The following is a 6,000-nucleotide window of genomic DNA, read 5'->3' as shown; positions in this document are numbered from 1 at the left end:
ATACGGCATTCCTGTTACAGAAAGATTGGTTCCACAGATTCAAACAAATATTTTGTCTCCAAATATCCCTCCTTCAACTTTCTTACCTTTCACACATGATGTTCAAAATATTTCCCTCCCTAATCTGACTAACATCTCAATCTTCCCTTCTGCTGTGTGCTCTAATGGTTCTTATCCAATGTTTACAAATTCTAATGGAAGTCTGTGGTCAACTGGTATTGCCAGATCTGATATCGGACCCTCTTCTTTGCTATCTTCTAGTAATTGCTCAAATTATTTATCTTCAGTTCCTTCAGATTACTCTGCCAATCCTTTTTCTATAGCTTGCACCTCTCCTGCACAGTCTGCAGGAAGAAATGTTCAGCTGTGCACTGTTGACTCATCCCCTTCGTTAATTCTATCCAATGGCACAAATCATACTGTACCTACTTCTTCAGTTGAATTTCCAGCAAAGCCTTTTGCAACAGATTGGACAACCAATAGGGAATGACCAAGAACAGAAGAAAGAGTTGCATAATTGATTAGAATATTACTCTAAGGTAATCTACAATATACTTGTTTGCTATTGTATATATTGATGACTTATTTATTTATATTGCTCGATTTTTGATAACCCGGTCATGTAGAATATATTGGTGGTTGAGAGATGGGGTTCTTCACCAAACTGGAGTTTTGACAGAATTTTTGATCTTTGACTGAGCTTCCTTATTTGCCCAACTACAATCTTGTTATTGGGTCATTTCATGGGCATCGTGGCATTATTAACATTAAGATGTATTCCTCCAGTACATACCCTTTGTGTTGTTGCAAAGTAGACTACATTAAATAGCTGAAAACCTCCAAAGATCAGGAGAAAAGCTCTGACTAAACACCTCAGCAGAGATACTAAGCTTCAGTCAGTCCAGAGACTTACTGTAGGGAGAGGAGGTCATTTAAAAGTTTATCCTTTCATTGGAGGAGCATTTAGGCTGTGGGAAGTCTTGTACGTGTGTGAGAAAGATTAAAAATCTACAGATGACACATGGGAAAGGAGCAGCCAGTGATGGTTTTGGTGAAGATATGGGGAGTGAAATCCCAATTAGTGGACTAAAATGGCTCCACATTTTTCAACATTGTCCATTTTGTTCCCAGTAGATTTCATACACATTCAGAGCAAAAATAATCCTCCATAACATCAGCTTTGCTCACTGGTAATATTCTGATTTACAAGTCAATGATCTTGAGTTCAAACCTCACTCTATGGAATTGATCTAGATATTGATGCAATGCTAAAGTGGGTGCTACAATATTAGATGCACCATGTCTTGGAAGACCACCATTCAAATGAGAGCAGAAAATATACTTTGGATTCCTGACCTATATTAATTTCTCAACCAGAATGCTAAAATTGATTGACCTGGATTCTATCGTAAGTGCAAATGAATATTGCTAGCCATTCATCACATTTACACTTGCATACAGATATTTTATTACCTATTGTACCGGAATTTGAGATATTTAGAAACCCAAATCAGTGCAATGCTCGCTACGGAGGATCCTAACCCTATTTGAATAGGGCAAGCAACTGCATTCTCCTTGACCAATTAACTTGAGCAGTCCTTGGTGAGGCATGCAGAGTCTGAAATGACAAATCAAAGTTTGAATAAATTTAATTCGTTGCTAAACCTTACAGAAAGTGAGATTTTAAAAAAAGGGAAAATGATAAAACATGGATAAAATTGCCAAAAATAAAAGATCTATATATATTTTAAAAAACTCTGGTTATAACTAAAATCTGAGTGCTTGAGATTATGCTTAGTTTCCGTGCCAAAGAGTTAAACCACACCGATAGAAATACAGTCATGCTTAATAGAATAAGGACTAACTTGTCTGTCTCATTTAGTGAGTAACTAATGGATAACTATGACAAGCTCATGTTTTTCACGTATTTGAAAATATATTTCAGTAAGATGCTGGTATTGTACAGCTTTTGGAGGAGCTGGAATTCTAACAAGTTCCTGATTTCTGGATTTAACAGTGACTTGCAGTTAGTGCAACTCTGTCTGACTTACCACTTGTATCACTGAGTTCTAATAGCATTACCATTATTTTAAAATAATTTCAGGCCATCAACAGGTCTTATCTTGTGTTGAATTCTGTAGAGGCTATTCTGCAAGATTGGCCTGCTGCAATGAGCTGGTCCTATTGTGTTCAAACTAGTATTGATGATCATTCAGAAATCTTGATATTGAAGGAAATCTGCTGTGCTCGAGCGGTCTGGCCAATGTGTGACTCCAGATGCTGAACAATGTGTTTGCCTCGTAACTGCTGTCTTGAAATGGCCAGCAAACTATGCAGTTGTATTCAAGAAGGCAGTTGACCGCCACCTTTTTTTGAGGGTAATTGGGGATGTGCAATATATTTTGGCCTTATCACTGATCCTAATACCACATTATGTTTTTTTTAAAATCTGTGTCACACCTTGATGGATGCCACGACCTCCCCACTTTGTACACTACCAGTAAATGCTCTCTGCTTACATACCAACACATTCACCACATGGGACCTGTTAGGGCTTGTACTAGAATTGTACTTGAATGCCATTTTGGAGTCAAAATGTCACTCATGGAACCAAAGAAATGGGTTCTAAGGTGTCAAATTTTGCAGCTAGATTGCTTCATGGGTTGTTTTGCATCACCAGGTCAATATTTTAAAAAAAGTTGTATAGATATAGCAGTGCACTTCCAGTGATTACATTATGATGCATTCTCACCTCTTGGTAACATATGTTCGGATTGTGACATGACAAACTGTAAACCTGATGATTTTGCTGACTAACCTTCTGGAATTTGAAATTTTTTACTTATCTGTTTTATTTTTGGAGCAAATATTACAAATGGCACCAGCCAAAGATGAGTGCAATATGCTGATTTTCACTTTTGTATATATATATCTATCTAGGGAAATCAGCCTGCCAAATGTTACCACTGAATGCAAAGAGGAAGAGAGAAATTAAGAAATGGTTGGAAACCTAAACTAATTTAAAGAAATCATTTTTGAACATAAATGAGTCAGATAATGACAATGGAAGTATTGTATAATGGCCTCTCTATTAGCCATTTCAATTATTCTAGACGTACGATTTTGATTTACTCTGCAGAAATTGTTTTCTCAACTTCAGTCGATGCTCTGATTTGTGACTGGTGTTGCATATATTTCCATCATATTCGTTAACTGGAAATTCTGCTTCAGTCAAAAAGAGTCTAACTTTATTGGTGAAAAAATGCACAATTTCAAGCATATTTCTTGTAGAATGAAAGTACTAAATTTGTATCGATTTTACACAAGGTAAAATTTATGTGCTGTTATAATAGTGTTATATCAATATGTAGACAAAAGCTTTTAGTCTAATAAAGTAAAGAGATAGACAACTTCAAAATTTTCAAACAGTTATTTTGAGACCAGCAGTAATCCTCATCAAATCTCAAAAACATGATTGTTTTGAGTATAACATCTGTTTTCAATGTGTCCTTTTTTTTATTTTTGCTTTGTTGCCTTCATTAGAAAATTGGGTGCTTAATCTGAACTCGCCCTATGTTGGATTGTTTCGATTAAAGTTGCTTCCTTTATGAAAATGTTAGGTTTGACCATTAGTTGACCCAAGTGTTTTAGTTATATTATGAAGTGGGAAAAAAAATTACATATGATTTTTCAGAATTAAGGATAAATATAGAATAAATGTTCAGAAGGTAAACAAAAGATGTTTTTGAATAATGGAAAATGCAATTACTATATTTTTGTTTTGGGGTTTCTAGATTTATAATGCATTGTAGGCTGGATTTATGTCTTACACTTGTACTTGTACCAGTAGACAATGTAATTCTTATTTAATATAGTGATTATCAGTTTCTACCGTGCCCGGTTTAAGATGGTTTTTCTTAAATTGTCATCAACGTAGTAAAACCGACAGGAAATGTTATCAAGTAGTAAGTTATAGGTTATTTTAAACTTGCGAATATATTTTTCGCTAACAATACCAGTTGCCTTTGGAAAGTACACCCCATTGACAGTGGACAAACTGTAGCATGTGATGGAATCTTTAATGGAGAAAATAAAAGAGAAACTCTCCTGTCAGACAGATTAATTCCTTTTGATGCAGAAATTTACAATTTGTTGTTGAATAAAATGTTCCATTAACTTGAATGGATTGAGCAACTCCCTCCTCCAGTCTTGTTGGTTGATGTTTATCTATTGATCTCTCAGCAAAGCAACAGAGTCTGGGGTAGGGATGTGGCTATAAAACCCAACTGTCACTATCACTTCTGTATTACAAATCACCATGTTCATATCTATTGCTGAAACAAAGTTTTTTGTGAAAATATTTTGTAGGTTTATAATTCAGTTTTCAATCCTTCGAGAGCTTCAGGGCTTCACTAGGTCTTGTGTTCTTAATAGCCAACTTTTTCTTGTTAGCTTGCATTTCCTTTCAAAAAAGCGAACAATATCTAATGCATAAACAATTTCCAAATCTGTTGTATAATCCACCTGTTTTAGTTAGTTGCAGTACTGTACTTTGCTTAGCTGTAATAATTGTTAGTGTTAAATAACTTCCCATTATCTCTAAAAAGGAGTGATTTTTTTTTGAAACTCAGTATCACAAATTGAAGATTAATTATATGTGCAAATAAACTTTGTGATTGCTTGTAATTTTATTGCTAAAATGTATAAAAATTTGCTACCCAGAAAGACGTCAATGCCTTGAGAGGTTATAAATTCTTTGATTAACTTTATTTGTTTGCCGCTACGATGAATATTCCAAATGTGAGAAAAAAAGAAAACTGTGTGTATTGTTTTTCTACCTTGGTCACACATATAGGGTTGGATGAGTTTGCAATTCAAGTGAAGAATTAATGTTTGGACTGCACAAGTGGAGCACAAGTTATTACGTTCAGCACTATTATGCGTGACCATGGTTCAGGTTCAGTGATTTGGATGTCTTGGGAAATAATATAAGATATTAAGTTGAAATATTAATTTAAGTTGTCACATTGCACCGACATTCAACATTTAACCAACATGTAGTATTCTAGCAATTGAAGATATAGTGATAGCCGTGCTCCAATTACATCATAATGTAATGTCAACTACTGAAGTAAAGTATAATTATTTCAATATTGTTTGGTAGTTTTGTATGTGTAACTTCTTGACAGTACTTCCAAAACACACATCTGCCACATATAAATCCAAAGAAAGCCTGTGTAATAATTCACCATCTCCTTCTCAAGCAATTAGGAATGGTCAATGAATATCAAACTTTCCAGTTATACCCACATCGCTCATGAATGAATAGTCAAAAAAAATTGCATTATTGAAAATACCACCAAGAACTTTGGCTATCAAATTGTTGCTCAAACTTTTATGTATTATTTTGATTTAGATTTTCAAACAGATACACACTTAAAATAAAACTTTTGTACAATATTCTAAAGCCAATATGAGTTTTATTAATATTCTGAATTTGGAAACTAAATCTAATAGCATTGCAATTTTTAACTGCTGTCTGCAATCTATTAATCAAGTTTATTTTTAATGGACACAGTGACAATGTAACTCACATGGGAAATGGTATAGAAACTTCAGAAGTTGGTATCATAGGGAGAACTTGTGGTTGGGCATTGCAAGTACTTCATGACAGTTGACATTGCAAATTTGGATGAGAGGCATTAACAAAAGAATTTGCAATGGTATTTTTCACGTGAAAGCATGACAAATTGTGGACGATGCGTGTGCATCAAAATCATATATTTTTAAAATATAATTTAACTGAAATGTAATCTGTTCTTGAATGTGTCAGGTTAAATAAACATAATTAAATAACACGTTATTTCTACATAAGAAGCCCTAACATATTGTCCTTCAAAGCAATTGTACACACAATTACACTTACCATTACTCTCATTGCAGCTGTTACTAGTGCTCATGTTGCTGTGTAGGTGAATTTCCTTGACAACTTGTGCACTC

General features: G+C 34.4%; 1 long non-coding RNA gene across 1 annotated transcript in view; it reads right to left on the bottom strand.

The window, feature by feature from the left end:
* Positions 1-1,487: 1,487 nt before the first annotated feature.
* Positions 1,488-6,000, bottom strand: part of LOC125453399 (uncharacterized) — a 32,524-nt gene continuing 28,011 nt past the window's right edge. Inside the window, exon 3 of the long non-coding RNA XR_007247757.2 lies at positions 1,488-1,618. This is a non-coding gene — a long non-coding RNA (uncharacterized LOC125453399). The remainder of the gene's footprint in view (positions 1,619-6,000) is intronic.

Source organism: Stegostoma tigrinum, chromosome 6 (assembly GCF_030684315.1).
Source record: "Stegostoma tigrinum isolate sSteTig4 chromosome 6, sSteTig4.hap1, whole genome shotgun sequence".
Taxonomy (NCBI): domain Eukaryota; kingdom Metazoa; phylum Chordata; class Chondrichthyes; order Orectolobiformes; family Stegostomatidae; genus Stegostoma; species Stegostoma tigrinum.
The sequence above is the reverse complement of the archived record's forward strand: the minus strand, read 5'-3'. Positions and strand labels throughout refer to the sequence as shown.